General features: G+C 43.7%; 1 protein-coding gene across 1 annotated transcript in view; it reads left to right on the forward strand.

Moving 5' to 3' along the window:
* Positions 1-21,888: 21,888 nt before the first annotated feature.
* The window catches only part of MAPRE2 (microtubule associated protein RP/EB family member 2), a 97,926-nt gene continuing 92,804 nt past the window's right edge, over positions 21,889-27,010 (forward strand). The window contains exon 1 of the mRNA XM_030968745.1: positions 21,889-21,951. The gene's annotated coding sequence lies outside the window, so the exon portion shown is untranslated. The remainder of the gene's footprint in view (positions 21,952-27,010) is intronic.

Genomic DNA, 27,010 nt, shown 5'->3' on the forward strand with positions numbered 1-27,010 from the left:
TTTGCTCTTACTGTGGTTCAGCAAAGGCCTTTACTTCCATGGCTTTGAATATTTTCTTCCTCAAGAGGGTCTTTGTTTTCTGCATGGGACATTTACCTCTTGTGTAACCTCAAAAATTCAGGTGTCTGGAAATTTGGAGAAATTACAGCTTCAGAGAAGCCTCAAGACTAAACAATGAAGTATGAGAGGACCTTCCAGGCAGCCTGTAAATTCCTGGGGCAGAGACTGTGAACTTGTCCAAGTTCTGTACATTTGGTTTTTTTCTCAAATACCTGCTTTAATGCAGTGAAAAATTAACATTTTATGGCACCTTTGGGTATGTTTGTAGCCCACAAACGTGTGGCCTACCTGTTCTTACCTGTGTCAGCCAAGGTTCCCAGCTAATCAGCACCTGCAAAAGCAGAGGAGGACAGATCCAGCTTCACCACCATTCTGAGGTCACAGGAAAAAAAGTGAGAGAGATGTTTTTTGCTTTTTCAAGTAAGCTGAGCTTTTAAAATGCACCAGAAGGAACAATTACAAAGATCCACAGCACCTCTTTAAAACCTTTGCTATGAATGGTCACCATTAACATCTATTTGAATGACAAACATACTAACTCCATTTGTTCAACTTTGCACACACATTTTAGTATGAAAAAATAATGGAGGGCGGTTATTGTTGTTGTTAGTGTTGGTTTTGTTGTTATTATTATTATTACTGCTGTTGTTATTCCTATTCTTTTTATTAATAACAATAATAATGTTGTTGTTATTATATTTTATTTTATGGATTTGAAATTTGTCCAGATGAAAACCAGTTGTAAGAGAAAATTTCTTTTTTGGAGACATACTGGCAGCACACACACATTCACGTACAGTGAAGGAGGTAGCATTAACTCATTTGAAACTGAGAGCTTTACAATTACTCCATATACTAAATATTTTCATAAACTGCAATTGAATGCATGCAATCAGTACAAAACTTCACAGATGCTGGACTTGGGCAGGGTGCATGTGCACACGTGGCTGGGGAGATGACAGGGGGACACTTGTGTGCCTTCTGTATTTCAGATTTATTTCAGCTTTAAAGAGAAATCTCTAACAAAACCGAGTTGCTGTCAAATATATTCTTTTCTGTTGGTTTCTATTTATGATTCCCACAGGACAGGAGTTAGGCTGAAACACAAATTGCAAATTTTCCAGTTCCTGTGGGACTGTCCAAGCCAAGCAAATGCCTAACTGTTGTTCTGTGGATACATTTCTGCTGGAGAGGGCGATTTTGGGAGTCTGGGCAGTGCTGGGGGCTGTTGACAGGAGTGAGGTAACACGCTGACAGCTTTATTCCCATCTGTTAATAGCTGTTCTAGCCCTGGTGAAGCTGCTGCAGGACACTTGCTAAACCTGCTTATTTTGTTTGTGCATCCACCAAGGCTTTCAGAGGTAGTTCATCCACTGTTTTGGAATAACATACCAGTGATGAGTAAGCCACCAGGACTGGAAGTTATGCATAAGTGAATGGTTTCACCCCATGCCTCAGCTCCTCGGCAGAGGAGGTAATGTGCTGCTGTCACACTTTGCAAAGCTCAGCCCAAGATCACAGAGATCAGCTCCCTGGCCAGCTATGCCATCCTCTTACCTACTCAGCAAAATTGCTTTTATATGTCTGCCCTGGTCACATTTCTCCTTGCTTAGCTCATAAAGAAACCCAAATAAATCTCCTTTGAATCCAAATTCTCAGGTTCTAGAAACTGGTTCAGTCAGCAGTATCTGTGCTCTTCTCTGCTGGGATCATGCCTGAATTATCCACCCGCTTTCTGGCTCTGCCTGTACACTCAGAAACCAGAATAACCCCAAAAGCTAAACTCTCAACAGCATAATCCCACTGCACTTTTCACTTAATCCTTTACCACAGACATTCCTCACCCTTTGTCCCCTGAATGCCTTTGCATGATGCTTGTTAGAAGAAATTGCTGTAAAACACACTGAATTAAGGACTGTGACCCCCATACCTCCAGAAGACAATAAAAAGGCTTATTAATAACAAACTTGATTGATGGGATGAGAAGGCATTTTTAAGGAAATTTCTCATTCATTAGTTGATTAAGAGTTCTAGGAACCGCAGATCACACTGTGCTCACTGGGGCTTAGCCAAAGAATGAGACAAAGATGGTGACATCTCTACCACAAAAAATTGATTTCAGCAGTACTTAGATCATACTTTAGACCAGCTGTGGAAAGGATTAAAATTTTCTAGTAATAGATGCAAATGCATGGGGTATTCAGGGATACCAAAATTAATGAGTGTTATCACCATACTATGAAACCAGATTTTTGTCCCACTTTGCACCGCCCTTCCCTGGTGTTGTCATGATGATTTTTCATAATACAAAGCTAAATTAAGTCCATCCTTACATTTTACCACACAGATGATGAGCTTTTCCATTTATCCATGGTGTCCACTGCCTTTGCCTTAGGGTGTCTATACCAGGCATGCACCAAACCTATTGTGAAATTTCTCCCTTTGCCCCCTCAGACTTGGAGTGCTCAGTGAATAAGGTGACCAGAAAATCCCTTCAAGCCCTTCATCAAACTGAGTTTAGCCAAACAGCCCCAAACCCTGATGTCTCTGTCCTCTCTATGGCCTCTTGAGACAGATTCCCAGTGTACTTTTAGCTTGGGTGCTGTGGTTGCACTGCACCTACTAGTCATTTGTAGATCCTGTTTCCCCAAAATAATGAGCAACAGGTGAAGTCATTGAAGCAAAAGGCAGCCATTTGATTTTGACTGTTTTAAGGGTTAGTTATTTTCTCAGCCAGGCTACAATTTTAGCTGTTCAAAGCAGCAATTTCTGTGTTTCTTGCAGAATTACAGCAGGAATGGTTTAGCCACTTGTATGCTTTGAACAATGATTTTTATCGTGCGAGCACTTTGTGCTGCTGCTGCATCAGCTGCTGTTACAACTATTTTAAGGCTTCATTCCCCTGAGGTCTCATGAGGGAGCCTGGTCACCACCTGCATCCCATGATTACAAGTCCTAGGAGATGCCCTCAGCCCAAATCTCTTGCTCAGTGTTCTCCAGCTTTTTTCTCTTTATGCAGCTCTATTTATTTCCCTCTTTGCACTCAGTCATCCCTCTGCTGGGGTGACTTGGAAGCAGAAAGGTCAGTTTTGTACAACCAAAAGTAATTAATTAGATCAGTCTCTGGAGGCCTTTTTTGAAGCGAAAAATACTTCCTGGTACTAATCCGCTTCAGTAATATAAATTATGTATTTCTGGTTCCTCTTCTCAGATGCTGTTTCTACTCTTTTCACACCTCTAAATAGGGAATGTACAGTGCAGCAAACAGTCCAGGTTAGGCTGTAAGCTCCCTGCTACGTCATTAACCTTGGAATGAGATCTAAACTGTCACTCTTTCCTGTCTACTCTAAATAATGCTCTAATTTTTGTATAAAAATCCATCAATGCCAGGTAAAATTCCACACCATAGAGCCATTCAGGCTAATGCATCATAAAACTACTGCCATATCCACAGGTCTTTTTAGATCCACCCTCTCAGCGGATCTTTTTTAAGTAGCAGCAGTGGGGTCATGAAAGCAGCAAGGTAGAGTTGCTGTAGAATACTGCCTGAATTTCAATATCTACTGGTTTCTGATTGTGCCTTTACATTCCAGTCATTCCCCTTCTTCTGCTTTGTGTCTTTTGCTTTGCAAATGTACTTGGCTTTGAACAGCCAGTTTGCAAACTAAACATTGTATGGAATAGGGCAGGAGCCCACAGGTTGTTTTTATAGCTGAAGACTTGTACCTGTTTTTAAAAACATTAGTTCATAAATGTGAAGGCTAACATAGTTGTTGACTATAATGAATAATTTCACTTAAAGGGAAGACTTGGATTCTGGGAAAAATGTTCACATTTTAACTGCTTGGTAGCTGTTGTGATCTATCACAGCTCCATGTCTATGGAACTATTTCATCTGAGCATATTAAATAGTAAACATTTACTTATAATCTGTGGGTCATCAAGTTCAAAATCCTACAGCAGGTGGGACATGCAACAACACTGCAGAGCTTTGGTGTCCACCGATTCCCAACACACCAACAAAATTCAAATTCAGTTTTACATCTATAAGAAAATTGTCATGCAGCTACTCTGACACAAACACCCAGGTCTCTGGCTGACACACAAAGTCTGTCCCCTGCATCAGAGAGAGCAGAAGAAGTCAATATCAGCACCTCAAACAACTGCCAATTTATGGGAGGCGACATCCATCAGATAAAATGATTAAGAGATCAGCTTTCCAAACCGTGGCCCCAGTGGCCAACCAAGATGCAGAGTGCAAGCCCTGGTATGACTGCATCTGTCAGGATGTATTAGCTCTGAGAAATCATCACCCACCCTAGGGAGGAAAATTAGCAAAGAAAAAAACCCCACATTAGTCTGAGCTGTGTGTAAATGGGGCTGCCAACCAGGAGGAGGGGGAAACACAGCAGAGCTTTTCCTTATTGCCGGGCAGGCATTAACTTTCTACATTTATTCCTTGTCACTGTCATATTTTCTGGAAAATCCCTTCACCAGGATTTCTTCTCCTGGGAAGCTGAGAAGCCTCAGAGAAAAATGAAAATAATTATCTGATTGCTTCTCCTGTGTTTTGCTGCTTTGGAATGTAGTTGGAGATTGTTTATCCTACATGTGAATTGTTTTTCCTCAATGACCAATCACCATCCAGCTGTGTCAGGACTCTAAGGAGTCAGTCACAAGTTTTTAATTAGTATCTTGTTAAGCCTTCTGTAAGTATTCTTTCTCTATTCTTTAGTATAGTTGTAGTATAGTATTCTTTAATATAATATAATGTCATAAAATAATAAATTTGCCTTCTGAGAACATAGAGTCAGATTCCTCCTTCATCCTAAGGACCCAGCAAATACCACAATTCCTGATGAAAAAATAAGCAGATCTGAGAGAATTAAGCCCAGGAATAATGGGATTTTATTAAGAGAGCTCCTTCTGGCCTCCCAAGCCTGCCTTTTGTGAGAAGTGGGTTTGGCAAGTCTGGGAAGTTTCTTCTTCCTTTTATTTTTGACATCATGTTCCCCAAGCGCTGACAGCTTTGCCCTCAAGTGATGCAAGAAACACTAATACCTCATAAATTAAGAATTGTGTTCCCTCTTCTGGGTGTTCTTTGTTCTCCTTGTTGTTAGCATTGCAAGTTTAGTTACCTCCTGAAAGCACTTCTCCTGCCAGAGGCTGCCCCTAAGGAGGCTAGACTGTCTTTAAATGAAGAGATACACAGATATCCATTATAGATACAGACAGGTATAGATCAGTCTTCAGGAATTTTGTTACATCTGAGCTAATCCTTGGTACTTGTTGCATGGTGTGTTCTACACAGGTGCATATGATAATCAGCACAAAGTTGTCTGGGGACAGGGATATGAGAGGAGGATGGCTTCACTCTGTGAGTCTAGGTTTGGTAATATTCTGAGCTTGTGGGAGGTGTAAAGTTTTTCCTTAAAAAGGATGGAATTTTTGGTACATGAAGCTGTCAGACAAATGTATATCTTATTCTGAAATACCTTGTTAATGTAATTTTCTTTTTCTGTATTTTAAAATTTAAAAAAAAAAAAGTGGACTGGTTTTGGAATGCTTCTTTTTTCCCCCAAGGGCTACATTAGAATACAAACAGTAAGGAAAAATCTATCTGGGTCACATGGCACAAAGGAGAACTCCTTCTACTTGTTGACAGACAGACATAGGGGATGGAAATAAGCAAGGAGAGGAAAGTCTTTGAAGCCAAAACTTTACTTTTGCTCCCCAGTCATGCACCAGAAGAAAGGCAGAAGAAAGATGTACCTGAGAAAGCAAAGCATTCAAGGAAAGCACAGAGAAAACATCCTGGGGAAAACCTTAGCACTGCTGAATGAGTTTTGCTAGCGAGTTGCATAGGATGAGTTTTTTCCAGCTTGCCCCAAGATGCCCTGCTGGTTCTGCTGCTGCTCGCTGGGTACCAGGGACCAAACTGGTCAGGAGGGATGGCCCAGGACACCGGGACGGCACAGGGACGCCTCTGCCTTGACAAATGTCTGCAAGCACATCAAGACCCAAAGAGCTATCACAAATAGTAGCACAGCTCATTGTCTTTGCTTATTCTCCCTTCCGCTACTAACTTACCCAAGATCCTCTAAGATATTTATGTTTTTCAATAGTTTTCAGAATCTCAGCCATATTAATGGACTCCACAATCCTGGCAATACTGACCCACAGACACATTCCCAGAGGACTGAGAAGATGTATCAAGCAAAAGTTAAAACCATTTGGACAGGCAAGGGTTATTTCTGTTTGCTCCAGGTTTCCTGGGTGGCTCTGGGTATGTCACCAAATCTCAACTGCCCATGGCATTTTGCTTCATGTTATCTTTTTACAACCTAATTCAAGTATAATTAATACCATGTGGTATCTAAAGGGCCTCTGACATCTTTCTTTTCCTCCCTCCCTCTTTTAATCTTGTTCCTTGTCCTTTTCTCAACCATCCTACACTTCATGCCATAACGCCCAAACTAGGTTTTAAAAACAAACTCAAAGCCTACATGATTTTTGCACGTCATTACTGTGACCTCTCTGCACACTTTTAGAAGTGATTCTGTACTCTGCAACATAAAAACAGCTACACATGTCTAGCAGGGATATTTAAAGATTCTCATGAAAAGATCAGAAATGGTGGGTAATAGAAAAGATCCCCACATGCACACATGCAAGGTACACAGGTTGAACAAAGACTGAATGAAATTTGGGGTTAAGTCACAGTTTTTAATTCACAATTTAAGTGTGAATTTGGGAGATTTTGATGAGAAGGCCAGTCTGTGTCCAGCTGCCCTCCACATCCCATTGGCAGCAAAGGAGAGAAGTTCACAGTACTCTAAATACAGTCACAGCTAAGATAGAACCTGGAGCATCTTTCCTTCAGAAACTAGGGATGGTTCTGCTGTTTTTATTTATAGTTCATGCAAAATTCCCAGACAACAATAGTTCTGCAAGTGAAAGAGGCTCTGTGGAAGTGCTCAGAATAAAAGCAAATCAGAAATAGGCCTGGCATTGCTTCCTGTGGCCTTGGAGAGCTCCTCCAGTCATTCTTCTGAGAATGAGTAATGCTGGGCATGGGATCTCCCATTCAGCATGGGATCTCCCAACACAGCAGAGGCTGTGTTGACTGTGAAAACTCAGAGCTGTAGGTTAACCTGAAGCACACAGCAAACTGAACAAACACAGCAGCAGTGGTAGATACCGTGAGAACACAAAGTGGAATTTCAAAGCAACAGAGAAAAGTTCAGGCTGAGGTGACTCGGCTGCTGAGCATTTACCTTGGCCCAGCCTGCAATCTGTAAATAATACAGTTATTAATACTCTGGCATGCTTTCAGCCACTGCTGTTTCAGCAAAATCAGTCACATCCTGACAGATATCCACATGTTGGCAAAGGCCAGGTGCCATGAGGTGACATCAGCCCCAGGGTCTCTCTGGACCTGGTTGACTGAAGGCAGGGGAGAATCTGCCCCTGGCTTCCAGAAATGTTAACTCAAGACCTGTGGGCATGTGGAACAGAAAACAACAAGCATCTGTCACCTCAAAGGCAGGGAGCTGGCAGAAGTGTCAAAGAGATTTCATTAGCTGTATACAGTCAGGTGCTGCATTAGCACAAATTGCTGTGGTTTAAAATGATTTGGTTTAAAAAACATGCCTTTGGGTGCTCCTGCATCACCCTGGGATTTAAAATATGTACTGTTTTATGCCTGTTTTTCAGTGGATTTCTCCCACTGCAGTATTTTTAGCTCTTTACTCTCTCCCACCAAATTGTGTATCAAGAGGAACTGACATCTCGCTGCCCAAACACATAAATCAGGGGGTGTCTGGCCTTGTACCCACAGAGTGGCTGCAAGGTAACACCTGGGACCATGCCAGTCTGTAGGCACAGCTATGGACAAGCCAGCCTGCTGGGTCTTGTTGACAGGCTCTCCTGTTCCTTGGAGGGAGGGGGAAAAACACAACTCAAAAATGAAGAGAATAAGGCTACCCTTTAGTCCTTTGGTTTCTAGATGATTTTTGTTGTACAGGAACACAAAAACAAAGGGAAGGATCAGCCCAAGGGTGAGCACTATGGACCAAATTCACCCTGACACAAAGAGGGAGCAGCTTCCTTCAGGAGCTGTACCCGCCTCCTCATTGTCTGGAGGCTTCCCATCCTGCACTGTCTGTTCACAGGTTTTGCAGTGAGCTGTTTTTCTGCTCTTTTGGCATCAATTTTGGGATTGGGAAATCTTATGATTTTTGGTACAAAAAAACTCAAAATGAGCAAATGTATTCCTGCAAGTCACAAGAAGGGGTGGAGGTGGAATCACTTTGCTTTCCCTGTTGCCATGTGGCCCCTGGCCAGTGCCACTGAGGCCCAGCAGCTCCAGTGCCAAGGCTGGTGGGGCCATGGGCACAGGGAATGCCATGGGCACAGGGAATGCCATGGAGAAGCAGCCACAGCAGGGCAGGAGTGTGACTGTGCTGCCAAGCCTGTGGCAGGGACACTGCTGGCTGCTTCTGATTCCCAACTCCTGCCAGGGCCCGGTGTGGCTCAGGGACAGCACAGAAACGGGCTGTGCAGTCAGGGCTGGGTTCCTGCAGCAGCAGCAGCAGGAGTGAGCCTGTGGGGACATGGCTTCCCACGGCTTGTCACGCTGCTTTCAATTAGAAGATTGTCAGGGAAATAGTCACAGATACCAAATCACTGCAAAAAACCTGCAAGCATATGTAGGCGCTGAAATAGGGCATTGCGTGGAAAATGAAAATCCCTGGAGATGGCTTAGCAGTCTCAAGAGGAACAAATATTTTCCTTATAAAATATTTCATAGGAATGCCTTGTGATATTCGTAATGAAAAATTTATGGTAAACATTTGACCCCTTTTCTCTCCATGATTTCTCAACAACTAGGCTCAATTCTTTATGATATCCCTTCTCCAAGGAGTCCATAAATGTTTTATATGAACACATTTCAGCCTAGGCATGCTCTTGAATGCTGTGTGGCTTTAGTCTGGTGCGTTTGCTTACCGTGATTTGATCCATGTTCCCTCATTGCTCATCTAAACAACAGAAGTTATTTTTCTTCCATATTAGACGAGTGAGCCTGCACAGATGGGGAAATCATTTGTTATTACTTTGCTGAGAGCATACAAGTGAGCACGTAAGAGATCCACATTTCAGATAAGAAGGAATGCATTTACTTCCCCAACATGTTTTTATGCTGTTACAGACCCAAGGAAAACCAAAGCTCTCCCCTCATTAAATTAATTCTCACAGAATTCTAGTGTTCCACTAGCCATATGTTACAAGTAAAAAACAGAAGAAAGAACTGAAGACACATTTTGTTACGAGGTCTTCTTCAGCAGTGACGCTACTCTTCATTTTTCCAAAATGTCATCTTCTGATAATTAGTGAAAGAACACAATCATATAGCAGGAAATTTTATTTTTCTGTTTCTCTAGTCAAATCTCTGTAGTGAGATTTTGAGGTAGATGAAGCAATGAACTCTGCACTTTTTAATGGATCCACTGCTTATCCCACCTGATTTTCTGGAGCAAAGACTTATGTCAGTCTGTGTGTACGTCCATCTCTCTGTCTGTTTGTGCTGGCTGGTACGCACTCTTTATTTTCACTTTCTACAGAAGTAATTTCTTTGCTCATATTTCACTAATTGAATGTGTTCTATTGATCAATTTCCATTGCATTGCACTTCTGCCTCACTGGTTATGAGAAGCGAGACATGAACTGCAGACCATATCTCATCCTGGCCAGGGCAGAGAATCAAAGAGATGCTTAAGTCTGGATCCTATACAGTGTGATAATATTAAGCAATAATTTTTCATTTTTTTAAATCTCTTTCCATTTTCTGATCCCTGTGAATATGACTTTTTAATCAGAGCTTCAAATGAAAGAGGGGGGGAAAATAAAACTATGTACAGTATCATATTGTGGCTCAAATTAACAACATTGTGATCCAAGTAATTCTCCCTTGGATTCAAAACTGCAGTAGAACAAACCATATTCTTAATATTTTATTAGAATTTTTTTTAATCAGAGTCCTTTGAAGTTAACTTGATAATATAAAACCAGAAATGTGACACGTAGCAGAGGTAGATCCTGAACAATTTGTAGCAAACTGCCAAGAATCTTCAGTTGATTCTTGTTATTTTTGAAGGAAAGTATGTGTGGAGAATGCACTTCTGTTTTATAATGTTACCAGAGACTTATCTGAAAATCAGAAATTACACCAAAACAATAATGCAATCCATTGTGTACTTCAAAATGATCAGAAAACAGCTGTGAATATGTTTATTGTCAATGCTCAGTTTTGGACTCCTTTGGCATACAGAAGTTCTGACCTAAGCATAATAGCCCTGTTATTCATGAATCCCAAGTCTCTGAAAAATCACTGCACTGATGTGGTATCCTTAAGATTTAAGATCTTCTTACCCACATCTGGGAGCCGAACATAGAGGATTCAAAGTTTAAAAGCCCTGAGTACTAAAATACCCCACCTTTTTTCTCTTGCTAAAAATTAATGTAAGATCACAAGAACAGATACACTGGATCAGATTCAAGGTCTAGCTAGTTCAGGATCCTGTCTCTGGCAGCAACAAATATTACCTACTTTGGCTAGAACATAAAAATAGGCAGTAATATAGAAACATTCCCTTAATATAGCTGCCAGCCTTTTTTGACTGCAGCTGCAGCAATGGCATCTTGGTGTTCCACTGCCCCTGTGGATTTTTCTTTCATTAATACATTCAATCACTTTTAACCCTTTTAGGCCTTTTAGATCCATAACATCCCATGGCATTGAGCTCCACAGCCTGGATACCTGTTGTGCAAAGAACACATTTACTCTTGCATCTCTTCCCAGTCTGCCACCTAAATCTGTGTGGTTTAACCCAAATTCCTTAATTCTGGGAAAAACCAAACAATTACTCCCAAACTATTTTTTCAGGGGAAACCAAACAATTACTCACAATTTTTTTTCGGGTCTTCTCAGGACTTAATAGAAGTCCTTATCATATTCTCTCACTTGTTTTTTCTCCTGGCTGTAGAGAGTCCATTTGTCACTCCCTGAACAGAAGTGATGCTACATTTTTGGTCTGGCTGGTCTTTCTTCTTTGTGCAGCATTTCTTCTGTCATCATGTATTTATAACAGAGAGTGGGAGAGAGAAGCTAGATCCAGATGCACTATGAATTTATATATGCTATGGCATAATGACAAGTAGCATAAAAATGTTGTGCACAATGCACAATAAAATCAAAGAATGCTTTGGGCTGGAAGGGACCTTAAAGACCATCTAGTTCCAACCACCCCTGCCATGGGCAGGGACACTTTCCCCTAGACTAGGCATTACTCCTGTTTCAGAAAATTCAAGTCTTGTGGAAATGATGGAAATATTATACGTTCCAGTCTGACATGCCAGTTTAGGCCATGGTGTGGCCCAGCTAGGGCTTCAGGCTCAATTTTTGCCTTCAACTCCTCAAACATAGGTAACATTTTCAAGTTTCTACTTATTTCTGGTTCTATCTTGGTGTAGATTATTTCAATTCAAATGTAAGAACTAGGAAAAATACAGATTTTTGTTTTGTTTTGTTTTGAACAACTTTTCAGCATATCTGTCCAGCTGAAGTTTTTCCATGCCAAAAACCAAAATTTACCATGGAATAGCTCCAGTTACTGAAAAGATCTTTGAGTGTTTTGGTAGAACTGATTGTGTGACTGATTTAAGTCAGCCTAGAGACTCATCACTGCACAGAAGCGTTTGTTCTGTACAGAGAGTGGCCAAGACAGGCACCACAGAGAGGAGCTCATTGAAGCTACGCTGAAGAAAGTCATGCAGAAATACTTGACTGGGTGAAATGCCCTCAAATGTTACCCAGAGCTTCTTTGTAACTCATCACTGAGGACAGACACTCTGTGAGATGTGTTTCATGTATCTAGGAGTAGCAATCTCTCCTCAGGTTACTGTTTCAGAGGTGCTCCCCAAGGAGAGCAAGCTGCAAAGCCCTGAAACTGCACACAGTGTTTCCATCTTGCTCCTCGTCACCTCATGTTGGCTCGGGTGCCGACTTCCCGGCAGCTGGTTTTCAGTTCTCCTGATTTTTTGTGGGATGGGTGGAGAAAAGGGAGACCCAGAGCTCGGCATGGCAGAGTGTGATGTGATGTGATGTGATGTGATGCAAGCTCAGATTGCTCCCCTTTGTCCCTGTTGGATCACAGGGTGCTGGCAAGGCTTGTGACAAGTAACAGTCCTTGGGACATGGGGCCACCTGAGCTGGGACCCCACCCCACAGTGGCAGATCATTTCCCTTTTATTTTCAGGGTCTTGCTGCTGCACCAGCGCCAGCTCCTTATCCCAAGGTGCATGGAGCAGCAGGGATGGACACGTGCCTGGCCCCACTCCTCCCCTGGCTGCTGTCTCTCTGAGACCCTGGCAGTGCTGCAGGGCAGAGGGAGCACAGCTCTGTGTGTGCCAAGGACTCTTGGGGCCTCTCACTGGTCAGAGTGACCCCAAGAAATGTTAGAAAGTCTCTTTTCCCAGCAGTTGAAGGAGTCAGAGCTCTTCATTTCTCAGTCTCAAGGTTGTTTATTGTGTCTTATCTATAAAATTCTTTCTCCTGTCCTGCTGAGGTCCGCTCAGCAAGACACTCCAAGGCATTCTGCCTGCCCCCAGGGCGGTGCTATGTCTTTATACTAAAAACTATGTGTACAATGTTTACAATTACTTTCCAATACCTATCACCTATGTTAGACAGTGAGCTTCTACTCTAAACCAATCTAAAAGTGTCAACATCACAGCAGAAGATGGAGGCCAAGAAGAAGAAGAAGAAAGGCTGGACACACCCAGATTCCTCCATCTTGCCCCTTGAACCTCCATTCTAAAAAAACCCCAAAATCTACTTTCTCACCCCGTGATAAATTCACTGTCATTCTACTTGACTGTCATGGCTTGCAGATCTTCATCTAATATTGGTAACTTGCTCCACAGGTCATAATCAAAACCACAGGCATTTTGGGCTCTCTGCCAGGGTCTCTGAGGCCCCTGGCAGTGGTACTGGCTGCTCAGGACAGCCAGAGGGATGTCCTGGGTTCCGACAAAGGACAGATAGCCTGTTCCAGCCCCAACCCCGCAGCTCGGGCCATGGCAAAGCTTATCTCCGTTCAAAAGCTACTCTGCGACTGGCCAAGCTGAGAGAAGCTTACTTGTGTGGACAGCTAATTTTTAAAACATAATCATGTTGGATAGGGAAGAGAACTTGAGAGGATTTTAGTTGCAATTATTTTTTATATTTACTTCCCCCAAAGCACAAGGAGTAGTGAAAAGCAATAACTATTGATATTGTGTATCTTTCCATGGAAGCTCTTTAGTATCAGGGCATCTGAAGTGCAATGAATTGTGAGTACTGTTTGTTTACCACACCATTAAAAGCTGCCACTTTTTGGACAATTTGTAACAAAAATATCTGTGTAGTTCTCTTCTCTCTTCCTCCCACCGCTGCTACTCCTGGCTTTGCTCCCAGACAACTGTCCTCTTCAATACAGAAAATGTCCTTTATTACAAATCAAAATCAACACATCCCAATAATTTTAAAATGTTTGCTATGGTCTTTCTTTTATTTATTTATTCCCACCTTGTTTGAGTCGACAATGTATATTCTCTGTCTATTAAAATGATGCTTGCTTTCAAATTTCAAGCTTAATAAATTAAACCCTGCAGAGTTATATTTCTTTGTCTTCAAATAAATAATTAAAACCAGAATGATGGTTTTAAGTGACAAGACTGACCTGACTTTCCTTATCATCATCATCATCATGAAAAATTGGAGGCTGTTTGAGAATAAAGACCAATATATTATTCATGCCAAATACTAACAAACTTTTGGGGTTGTTTGGGTGTCTCTTTTGATTCTAGAACTTTGGACAAGTAATTATTTTTGAAGTAAGCTTAAGCAAGACTTTGAGAATTAAGTTCTGGGAACTGAGATCTTGTTGGAATGCTGCAGATGTGGAGCATGGTGAACTCCTTGGCTCACTTGAAAAGCTCTGCTCACTTTTTGCTTTTGATGGAAATTAGAAACTCCAAGTCCAGTCAGTAAAGGATGTGTTGACATGAAGATTTTGCTTCACACCAGGAGTGTTTTTTAAAGGGACTCACCTGGCTTTTCTCACAGGGCTGTTCTCCCCACTGTGCAGCAAGTACAGAAGCCACAAAATGGATTTGTTTTGTAAAATAAGTAAACCACATGATACTGTGCATTTACAAATGTAAATGCATTTAACAAACTTCAGGTGCTAAAGACTTCAATCCAGAGCACCAGCCCAGATCTTGTCCAGGATATCCCCTCCCTAGCACATGTGTGGCCCTTGGGTTCACTGGCACTTCCCTCTGCAAAGCCACTGCCTGCTGCTGTAAGCAGAGCAAAAGCCATGCCAAGGATAACACCCTTTGCTAAACAGCTGCCAAAATGTTCAGCTCATTGCAAAATACAGTCCCTGACAATTTAAATGCGTTGTTGCTGGAGTGCTGTGCTACCCACAGCACCTACTGACAGACACATGCATGGGGTGCAGGAGAGAAAGGAGGCAATGGTGTAGGGCAAGGACACAGGATATATTTTCTTACCATGACTGAGAGGAGAAGCTGCTCTTTTAACATCAGTAGGGCGCTGCAAGTCCAGAACTGCAGGAGTCTGCCCTTTGTAACTCTCCAGACTTGTGCTTTTCTGCATTTATGACAGCATTTCAAAAGAACTCCATTAAATCCCATATAAACTGAGCCGCTTTCATCTCATATTAATCCATCATTCTTCAGAGATCTCTGTTACCTGTGTAAGTACTGTCACTGACATCATCAAAATCACTTTAGCTACACTGATATGTGTGTTGTCAGCAGTTATACACAAGTTTCCATTCTACAGAAACAGCATACCTGGATTTTCAGTGAAACTCTGAAGCTGTAACTCTGATCAGCAGTCATGGTACAGACCTCTAGTTCGCTTCTTTCTTGTGCTAATAGGATGGCACAGATATTTATATTTTTATGTAAGTGACAACCAGGGACCTTTTTAAGTTCAACAATGATGGTGTTTGCTCATATTCTCCTTTATTTCCTTTTAGGAGTGTTTCTTTCATATGACATTTAACTTTAAATTTTACTGTCTTTGAGGGAGAGAAAATGACTTGTGGAGGTAGGCATTGCTTATGCAAATTGTTCAGTCCCATGGGAAAAGGTTTAGTCACTTGTCATTAGTTTCCCTATTAGCCACTGTAATATATAAACAGTTACTACTTTGGATAGATCTTTTCAAAAGTAATATTTAATAGAATCTCATATTTTATACAGCAAAATAATTTGTGAACCACTCCTAGAAAATCTACGGCCTGACAGGGAAAACATGTGTTCATTTTTGTTCCCTTACTGTTAGTCACTACTCTGGGACAGCCAAATGTGTGCACATGGATAGTGCACAGAATTAATTTCATCGAGAACAAAGAAACACATGGTGGCAGCATGGACAATGTCAGGGGCTTTCAATGCTCTGCTGACTGGGATGTTCAGCCCCCTGAACTCTTCCACCATTGCTGTTTTTATTCCTGCAGATTCAATAAGACCTGATCCAGCTTTGTACACACAGTTCATTTACTTCTTGCATGGCTTGTTTCTATGGTAATACTAAAACAGGAGATATCTGATTACTCATGCTTCCTTATTTAGGGAAAAAAACTCAGTGTCAGATGCCATAAACTAAATTGTTTTAACCCATGCCACTAAGGAAGTGCATAGTTTTTCATCTGGTTATGGCAGTGCATCTTGCTGCCGTGATTACCCAAATTGACCTCAGCTTTACAGGAAGAAAAAAAGTGGTTTTTTTCAGGTGAGGTGGTTCCTCATTTTACCCCTCAGATCATCGCTTCCACTCCTGACAGTCATGGAAAGAACATGGCTCCCTCCAGCATCTGTTACAGTGAGATGTGCTCACTGTTTTCAAAGAGGAATTTCCCTCCAAGTTCCAAAAGAAAACCTCTGTAAAGGGAAAGTGTGGCTCAACACTGAGTTTCAACTGCCTAATTATTCCCTCAGGGAGCAGAATTTCTTCCAGTTGTAATCACGGTAATTCTGGCCCTTCAAAACTGAAGATTTCCTGAATTCTGCACAGTTTGGGGGCCGCCTGTAGAGGGTGAGGAGACCTTGTATCATGGCACATTGCCATTAGCAACCATTTCCACAGAACCAGAGAGTCGCAGAATGATTTGTCAGGCTTTTTGCTGCTTTCCCTGAGGCTGTTCAGGAACAGCACTTCCCACGGTGCTGTAGGGGTGCAGGGATCACACTTGGAGAGGCACTATCTGCCTCCTCTGCTGAGTGCCACAGACAGTGTCTGCTCATCCATCTGCTTCTGCCCCACAGATACCACTATGATCCCATCTCTGGGTAGGTGAAGGTTCCAAGGAAAGAAGATCTTCAGCCTCACTGCTTTTCACATTCTCAAGGTATTTCCCCCTGATTATCATCTGGTAGGTCCCAGCAGCTGGGGACTGTCCCCATGCACAGTGGGGCTCCTTTTACTCTATAACCACTTTCTGAACAACAACCTCCTGCCAGCCAGTACAGCTGCTGGCTAATTTTTCTCTGCTGTTGGCAACAAGTATTAGATGAATCTTGTGGGGGGGCTTTCTTTTTTCCCAACTTATGTAATGACAATCCAATCCAGAAATCCTCCTGGTATCAGGGAAGCAGTCCCTAGCCTTGCAAAAATCTTTCACACTTGACAGACACTGAGAGATTTAACATCACAACTTCAGCAACTTGATTAGCCAGGCTCTCACTGATAAAAACCTTCTTCCAGCTAAAGAAATACAATCTCAATTAAGGTCAAAGGTGAATCAGAAGAGACTGGCTAAGGATTTGTGCACTCCTTTGGAAATTAGGGGTTTGGCATACATTCAAGAAAGCATCCTAGTCAGAAAAACGGATGTGGGCCTGATATGTGATGCATACTTAGCAGCTTCCCTCAAAAGGACCTTAATAGATACCATTGCACAAATGCTTGCAAAGAACTTGAGTGTGGCATCTATTTATTTTTTTCAAATGTTGTCAATTTCCTTTAAGTGAATAAATTTATCTCCACTATCTGACTATTTCAGAGTTTGAAAACCTCCCTCCCTGGAGAAAACCATTTTAAAAGGCTGCACTTGGGTCTGACCTCATAAAGGGGTCCTAACCCCTTAAATTAAATGCACTCTTAAAACTCATCCATTCATTCTAGTGAGAGGGGATATCAGGGCCATACAGAGGTTAGAGAAGAGGGATTGCTCTCCAGGGAAGCTGGTAGAGTGGGCAAATATGTAGATACAGCTAAGAACCTCATTTTTAATTCTGGAACTGGGACAATTACCACTTAATGCTACCCTTCCCTGACACAAGCTAGATGAGCGAGGACAGGACCGTGCCAGAAAGTCTTGCTTTGGCCCTACTGGAAATAATGGACTTGGATGGCAACAGAAGCAAATGATGATATCCTGTATGAGCTGCAAGATGCTCTATTTGAACCTGCCTCTGAGAACAGAACACAGAAGGTGATAACCTTCAGTGAGACTTTTCAGACTTAACCCCCAACAACTTCTATAAAATATTAAGAGTGACAGCTGATATATCACTCCTGTTCCACACACACCACATAAAATAGGCTGTGTGTATCCAAACAAATTATTTAATAGCCCACTAATGCATTTGGGGATTGTTTTTTTGGAGGCTTTGGCAGAGAAAAGACCTTCTGTAAAAATACCATGCAACGTATCTATCAGATTACCTTGTCAACACAAGTCTCATTCCTTCCCCTTTCCTCTCTGTGCTCTGCTCACTGTGGCTACTGGAAAAGAGACAGCAGAGGCACTGTGTACAATTGAGACCCTGTGGCCTTCAAAGGGACACGCAGGTGATGGGACACACAGGTGTGTGTGCAGGGCTGCAGGCTTGAAGTGTGATGGTGCACGCCAGGTGACATTGACAATTTATCTCATTCTTCAGTTTCAGATGAACCTTCGTGGGTGCTGGGCAGTCACCCCCTGTGGGCTGCTCAGTGCTTCCTGCCACACTGGGGGCACCTGGGTTAGAAGGCCAAAAGTAAATAAACATCCCAATGAAGAGAGCAAGGAAATGAGCAAAAGTAAAGCGATGATGGTTTCCTGAGGATTTCCTCTGATGTTTCTGGACACCAAATGGTAAGGTTTGGCCAAATGCAACATTTTGTGGGAAATGTGGTTTGGGAGGACAGTTGGCTGGGGGAGAAGAGGGAGGGGAAAAAGAGTCTGAAAAGTTGTATTTTTTTTAGAGTGGAAACTTTGCAGGAGGGAAAAAACCCAATTCCTTCAACAGGTTCTACAAAACAACAATATAAGCTAATTGTGACTTTTAGGAAGTGCTATTATTTATCCTGAGACAAATTTATTTTCTATATATTCTATAAACATGCTATGTATAAGATGCTGCTATGTATAAGATATGTTAATTTCAACTCTATCCTTTTTTTAATTGGGAAATATCTGACATATTTTGGGATACTGTAAATTTTTAAAAAGTCACTATCCAGGAAGAATGAAATAGTAAGTGAAGAAACAGAGAAGCACCTGAAAATGACAATGCTAAGTTTTATATTCAGATAGATGTATTTAAATGGATGCTTGAGTATATGTCCTTGCTAGAAGACTCAACCACACACTTGGCTTGCACTGTGGGTTTGTGTAATGGGTCAGATCCAAATGCTGGCAGAAGAGCATCTAAATCAGTTCTGCATTAGACAGACTGATGTCCCTTTTATTCCTCCTTTAACAGCACTCACTGATGAAGATGATGCAGAGAATTAATTACAGCTATGAAGAATGAAAGTGAAAGGGCCATATTCCCTCCTCAGCCATGACCCTGCGCTGGGCTGACATCAAGGAGGTTGCAGGGTCAAAGGAATTCAGGAAAAAGCCTTTGGTAATAAATTCTACTGAGATTGTGTACTGTAACCTAACTGCAACTCTTCAATCAGTGACTGGAGATCACATGCAAAGAGCCCTTAAAAAACTGAAAGTCCTTGTTTCTTCCTGGAAGAAGAGTGCAGTTGAAGATGGATGCACTTCCCTGAGGCTCTGACCAGGTCACAGCTGTATCTGTAGGTGCTTCTCTTGCTGTGTTTGAAGGAAAGCTGGGACCCAAGTGTGCTGCTTTGACCTTTCCTTTGTCAACTTGGAATCGCCTTCTGTTTTTTCACTTGCTGCAAAGCAGGTTTTGTTCAGAGATAGCCAACAAACATCCAGTTTTAGAGATGAGACAAATGTTCATTTTAAATACAGTTTTGGTAGGTAAAGACAGTTTGTCAGCCCAGCCCAGTGCCAGCTGCTACTTCCAGCACCATTGGTGGAACGTGGCACAAAACCAAACTGGCCACAAACATATTGCTAGCCTGTCCAGGATGCCTGTGATGCTCGGGAATGTGCATGATCCTGACACCTCTCTGCCAAGGGAAACAAAATTGCCTGCAGAGGGACTACAGCAGCAAGTGTCTGTTTTTGCAGGAATGGTTCTTGTGCTCGTGCTGGCGTTGGTATAAAACAGAAACAAGGGAAGTGTCTGAGGGAAGGAAACACATGTCAGGGTGTCTCACAGACAACAGCCTCCATGTTCTGAGACTGATAAACCCACAGACCTTACATGGACCTTATAATGAGCCTCTCTATTTTTAAAACTTCTTGATTCTGGGCTGTTTCAATACCTGAAGGCTGTGAGAGATGATACCCATCAGACCAGGCTGTTTAGGCTTAGGAAATCACAGGTGCTCAGGGTGAGCCACGCTGCCCACACAGTCCAGTGATGATGGGCATGGAAGCACCTGGCCACAGCTGAGACCAAATACACCCCTCACCTCTGCTGCTGGGAGCCTCAAGCAGGAGAGAGGGAGCAGTGAAATCTCCATGCCACAGGTCCCCTGAGTCAGCAGATCTCGTGGGCATTTAGACTGGATATGCTCATAGGTGAGGTGGTTTTTAGCTTGACTCTCTCAGCTCTGCAGTTTCCCTTCTGCACAATGGAGATTACAACTCCTGAAATACTTAGGCACATGCTGATGGCAAAATCATCCACCAGGGCCTCAAACACTGCTGTGTGGAGTCCCAGAGAAGACCATACAAAAATAGCATATCTTTTGATCTTCAAGCTCAGTTAAATGCAGTCGGCAGATGTACTAAAATCCTCTAATTGTTCTGCGGGCACAGAGATAGGTTTTTGTCACTATTATACAAAGCAACAGGATTAGGACAAAATCCAGGTGGTTTTAGATGAAACAAAAAAAAAGCCAGAAAATTCCTTTGGTTTTGAATGGTAGGTTTTTAAGGAGCTAACCACTCTGCATTACCTGAGAGCACTTATATTTGGGATTCCCTGCTGCTCCCCAAGGGACATCTATGACCTCATGAGTGTGCTTGGCCTCCAGGCCCAGCTTCACAGTTTTACATCATCTCATCAGCAGCATGGCACTGTCACTCTTCTGCCCTGAAAGAATTGGCTGCCATGAGCCCTGCTCTGCACCCTTCAGAGCACAGGGTCCAAGCCCACTCAGTGGTGGTGAACACATCTGCACCTCAAGTTCAGCCCTAAACTGCTCCTAAAGAAGGGGGTGGTCTCTTTTTCCAGCGATGGGAAGGGTTGGAGGCTCCATGGGTATCTCTCATGGCATTTCCAGGCTGCTCTTTCTGTCAGTTGATTGGGACAGCAGAGCTGCTGTACCAGTTCTGTAAGGGGTCTATGCATCCCTGGGGACATGGGGTCCCTTAAACCCTGCAGCAGCAGAAGTCCCATAAACATTGGAGAAGAAGGTAAATCCCAGCCCTGCTCCTTCACACAGTGCTGTTCAGAAGGGAATGGCACAGTTTCCTCTGACATGCATAATCATAGAACAGCTTAGGTTGAGAGGGACTTTCCCCCCCATTTTAAATTTCGTCTTCATGTAAATGATGTGCCCTGATGTAACTCCTGGGGGAAATACCAGGTGTCGCTGCAAGGGCAGGAAGACTCTGCACTATTTCTCTTTTTTTTTTCCAAGCCTTAACTGATAGCTACCCTTATAAAAATAGGAAAAACCATCCTACACAGAGATCACCTCCCCTCAGCATTTATGGCTACACGGCACAGAGCTTAACAATACAAACCACTAGACTCCATGTGGGCAGGGCATGACTAACAGTCCATCTGCGGAGCAAAGAACTAAAGATAGGCCTGGCAGCTTCCCTGGCCAGCTCCGTTTCCGAGAGCAGGTGGGACGGTTTTGCCGCACGGAGAGATTTAGGAGAGCCTGTGGAAATCATCATCTCCTTCTGCAGAGCCGGCTCTTGCGCTCTGCCCCTCCGGCGGGTCCGGCCGGCCTCAGAGCCGAACCGTGGGGATTCAGCCGGCCAAGAGGAGCGATGCTGGAGCTGCTTCCCAGCCCCGGCGCCGTCCGACGGGCGCTCCGGGACCAGCGGCTGGGGGGAAGCGGCGGGGGCTGCGCGGTGCCGGGCTGCGCTCCCCTGGGAACCGCCGAAAAGAAAAAGAAAAAGAAAAAGAGTTATAATCTAGAAATATTAAGTAAATAAAACCAACAACAAAATAACAATAATAATAACAATAATAGTAGCTGCATCCAGGCGCGGGTGGGTGCAGTCGCTCCCGCCGGGGCGGGATGCTCTCGGCGGCACTGGCAGGGAAGGGCGCTCAGAACGCTCCGTACCCCGGGGCTCGGCCGCCGTGCCCGGAGCGGCTCCCGTGGCACCTCCCGAGGGGCGGAGCGGAGAGGGGCGGGCGGACAAAGCCGGGCTGTCAGCGGGGCGGGCGGGAGAAAGGAAAAGAGGCGGCTGCTGCCGGCGGGGAGCGGAGCAGGTGAGGCGGGAGCCGGGGCTGTGCCACGCTGGCACCGGGAGCGGCGGGCGCGGCTCCGTGAGCCCCGGGCGGGGAACGGGACGGGAGCGGCTCCGTGAGCCCCGGGCGGGGAACGGGACGGGAGCGAGCCCTTCATCCCCGGGCAGCTCGGGGCGGAGGGCGGTGATGGCCGGCGCTCTGATTCACCCACTGCCTGTGGGGCCGAAAGTACTTTGGGAAAGCAGAGCGGAGCTTACTGCTCCCTGCTCTTATAAAAAAAAAGAAGTGAAATTTCAGCGCTGTGACGGTGCTAAAACAACCTCCTGACTCGAACCGAGTCCGCTATCCTGTGGCAGTGAAGCCGGAGAAATCCCGGGAGCATTATGCTGGGTTACATCACTTAGAGACTAATTAGTATTTAGCGGGCTGCAGGACCGAGAAGCGTGTTTGTGTGTTTGTTTGGTTGCTGTGAATAGTTGGGAAGCAGGAGAGTTGTTGGCTGGCTCTGTGGTGGGCTGCGTTCATGAATTTAAAGTCCTTCGATATAAAACCAGTTTGCATGTCCCTGCTGAGCTGCAAGCATCCAAAACAGCTTCTGGTGACGGAGCTTTCCTTCAGTGTGCTGCGTGGTAGGAAAGCTTTGTTATGGATAAATCCCATTCCAGGGAAAGCACTTTAAGGTCTGATGATTCAGCATGCTGCATCCACTGAGCAAGGGTGACAGCACCTGCGAGGAAGGATGCAGCACTATGGGTGGGTATAAACATTACCTGAAGCTACAAGCTTCCCGTGCTGTAGTGGCACAAGTGATGAAGCTGTGCAAAAAAGCACTACCCCACCACCCCCCAACCAATTACTACCAGTTTTTAATTTTAAACAACTTTTTCTGATAATTCAAATGAACAACCCTCTGGTGCTTTCTGTGGCTAGTGAGTTATAGTCCTTTTTGTACTTGCTTCCCAAAGGGATAGTTGCTTTTTATCTGTGGCCCCAAAGTGTGTAGCAAATGAATTGAGGCTAATAACTCATAGCTCATAACTTAATGTAGCAAGAAATCTAAAGCTGTAAAGAAGGTGAAAACTTTTTACAATAAATACTGTGACATTTTTGCTGTGTTTTAAGAGAGGATAAACACTGAGACTAAGATGACATTTGAGAAGTGGAATAGTAGAATAGTAAGTATTTCAAACAAAGCCTTGTGCAGCTCAAAGGTTATTTTGGTAAGTTGAGCTTGCTCTGCAAAAGACAATCTCTTTTAAAAGTCAAATGAACCATGTAAAGGCTTCCAGAAGAACACTATTGCACTGAATCTAGTCAGGCTTTTGACTGCTTCAGTGAAGAGCTAAGTGTTTAGAAGTATCATCTCAAGGGCATGTTGAGGTATTTATTATTCACCAGCTGTATGAGCAGCTGTACGCACTGTCATGTCAGGATGCCCAAGTCACGAGCTGAATGCTCTCCAAATCCTCAGCATACACACACTCACTCTGTGTCTTTCCTCTGAGGTGCAGAGACGCCTGCTTTAATCCTTGTTTATGTCTTTACTCACACAACTGGATGTGCAGGGTGGGGCTTTGCCCAGTGAGTGAGAAAGTACAAAGAGCACAAACTGTCTTTGTCTCACATGGGGTTTGTCAGCAAACCTGCTGAGATTGAATGGCTTCTTGTTGGTGAAGTCCTTGCACTGGAAACCATCCCCAAAGCTGAGGACAGGAGGGTTATGACCCCTTAACTCACCTGCTGCCTTATGCTGTGGGTGGAGGTTTGAGTTACAGGAAACCAAAGTCACTCAAGATGTATGGTACTGCTGCAATAGTGAAGTTTCATGCTCTCCCTAGTAGGGAAAGTTGACTGAGATGCTACAAAATCTATTTAGATTCGACCAAGGGCTTCAGAAATGATTAGCAATTGATAAATTTTACTTTTCCTGAAGGTAAGCATGGTTTCTTTCAGTCTGCCTCAAACTTAGTCTACAAAATCCATGAGCTACTTCAGTTTCCTAAGGAGAAAAGATCAGCTTATTAAGAAAGGAAAAAGGTCAGGGACAGCAGCAGGTGGGGCAGTCAATGTCTTGCAGGCTTGGGGTGTATGAGACACCTCTGCCTTTTGGAGATATTGCAAAGACAGGGAAATATGGAATATGGATATTTTTTTGTGACCTCACTTTGTGAGATGTGCCATGGGAGGAAGGATGGTGTACCTTGGCTAATTGTCCTGGTGTCAGGCTGTATCAGAACACCTGGTGGTCAGATTTGGTCATTTGGTGGTATTTTCTGCTAATTTAAAACTTTTGGCATTTGGCACCTTGCCGAGTACCTGTTTGGGTACCTGGAGCTCCTGGAGTTGGTCCAGCAGAGGACTATGAAGACAATTAAGGGTCTGGAGCATCTCTCTGATGAGAAAAGGCTGAGGGAGCTGGGCCTGTTCAGCCTTGAAAAGAGATGACTGAGAGGGGACCTCATCAATGTTTGTAAATATCTGGTGGAAGAGTGTCGAGAGGATGGAGCCAGGCTCCTCTTGGAATGCCGAGCAATAGAACAGGAGGCAATGGGCACAAAGTGGTGCACAGGAAGTTCCACGTGAACATGAGAAAGAACTTCTTTACTGTGCAGTGGCTGTGCACTGGGACAGATTGCCCAGACAGGTTGTGGTGTCTCCCTCACTGGGAGGCTGACTCAAGAATTGGATGCAATACTGCATCATGTGCTTTAGGATGACCCTGCTTGAGCAGGGAGGTTGGACCAGATGGCCACTGGGGTGGTTTTCCAGCCTTGCCCCTCCTGTAATTTTGTGTTTCTGTGACTCTTGAAGGTTAAGTCCTCCTATAGCATGGTCCTTCCTCTGAGATGCAAAAGGGTCTCTTGTGTCATCACTATTGCCTCTCAGGCAGGAGAAGCCTCCTGTCCACAGGGGCAGCAGGCATCACTCACTTGGGAGGACATGACGTCTGCCTAAAGTGCTTTGGAAATAACCCATGCATTGATGATGCTGACTGGGAGTCTTGGGCTGGGACAGTTTTTTCAGCCTTATGATTTTGTTTGCAATGGCCTCTCTTAGTTTTACTGATGTTCTAAATGTAAGGCCCTTCTCTGATGATGGAACTCTCAAATCAGGTCTCTTTCAGTTCTTACAAGTCCAAGTATTCTCAACTATTTGTCATCTGGCTATCTGACATTTTTCTGTATTATTTTTGAACATTTTTCCAAATGCCAGAGAAACATTAGGTGGAGTTAAAAAACAAATTATACCCTCTCCGCCACACCACACCACACCACACCCACCCTCCCAAATGGATAACCACAATAATTTATTGTTGTGGTTTAACTCCAGCAGGCAATTAAGTACCATGCAGCAGCTCGCTCCCCACCCCCACAGTGGATTGGAAAGACACAGTAAGCCTTGTGGTTAAGAACAATTTAAGGTTTGAAACAAAATATAGTAATAATAACAACATACCACTAATATTAAATATGCTGTCCTCGCTGTGCACCCTCCTGAATTCTTGTGTGGCTCCTCACTTGCAAGTAAGAGACATGGAAAAGTCCTAGGCTTAGGGTAAGCACTACTTAGGAAAAGCCAACATATCCATGTGTTATCAACATTATTCTCATACTAAATCCAAGAAACAGAGCACAGTACCAGCTACTAAGAAGAAAAAGAACTCTGTCCTACCCAAACAGGGGCATTTAATAATTTTGGGGGATTTCAAAATTACTAAAACTTTGGCTGAAACATATAGTTCAAATTTACCTTACAATAGCTTGTATCATGATCATTTTTCCCTTAAGCCTTGCAACATTGAAGCCTTAATACAGTCAAGTTTTGTTTTTTTGGTTTTTTAATAGCTTAATTCCAAAAGAGGGAGAAACATTAGACTAATGCAATTAAGTGAGTGGAATGCATTTTTCCCTCAGGCAGCTCTGGAGAGTGATACTATATCATGTTAAAAACTGCAAGTGGTTGTGTCAGAGCGAGCTGGGCTGGGCAGATGTTGGCATGAAGCATGGGAGGGGGAGCTGCAGCTGATGCAGAGTCCCAGTGGGAGCATGTTGACAGCATTGCTCTGAGTCACTGGGGGCCCAAAAAACAACTCTGTCATGATGGCACACACCATGGTGATGTTGGGTGAAGTTTAAGTGAGATCCTGAGCCTTTCAGCACCTTTATGTATATTAGTTATTTTACTGCAGGTACAGGTACACGTGTGTGTATATAAAAGTTCTTTGGCCCAGCTCCTCTGAGCAAAGCCACAACAGCTGATGTGAAATCCTTGCAGTTTCAGTGGGGCTGGATTTGTTGCTGATGGAAAGATGAGGGGGTGTGGGCAATTCCCTGTACAGCTTTTGCCACGTGGATCATGCAGTTCCTCTCTGCTGACAGCCTCCACCACGTGTGTCTCCAGGAGCAGTGAACCTGAAGACTGACCTCTGGCAGAGCAATGGTGCTCTGAGGGCAGCAAGAGAAACTGGTGGTTAGCCTGCCTGCAGGAAAGGTGGGGAAAGAGCCTCAGGCAAGCTGTTGTTTTCAAGGGGTTTGAGAAGATGCTTCTCTGACTGCAAGGAAGAAGCCGTGACTTGTCTTCTGCCTTTCGGAAAGTCAGATGACAGGAAAGGGTGCTGGCAGCACGGTTCAGGAGTGGGGAGAAGAGAATGCAAAACCTGAACTGCTGGGAAAGGATCCCAAAAAGAATAATGTTCTAGGAAAGGTGTCAGGGACAGCATTTATCATATTGTTATTTAATTGGATGTCAGAACAGTTTCACGTTGTGTTTGTCCCCGACGAGCTGGAGGGCAACTGCAGCACGCAGTCGCAGGGCAGAGGGGATTAAGGCACAGACCTGTTCTGGGAGTAGTGCCCAGTGTCAGCAGTAGGGCTGCCCTGTGCTATTTATATTATGGCCACGAACAAAAAGTGTTTTAAAAGGACCCAAGAAAAGCAGTCCTACTAACAGAGCCCCTCTAGCAAGAGAATGGCTTCAGAAGGGACAAGTATGCTCAAATATGATCAGCAGCTGCCGCCCTAAAGAGGGGATGGTTCTTCACAGTGGTCCAAAAAGATGCCCAATGGTAGTGAAGAGGAGG

This window comes from Camarhynchus parvulus, chromosome 2 (genome assembly GCF_901933205.1).
Source record: "Camarhynchus parvulus chromosome 2, STF_HiC, whole genome shotgun sequence".
Classification (NCBI taxonomy): Eukaryota; Metazoa; Chordata; class Aves; order Passeriformes; family Thraupidae; genus Camarhynchus; species Camarhynchus parvulus.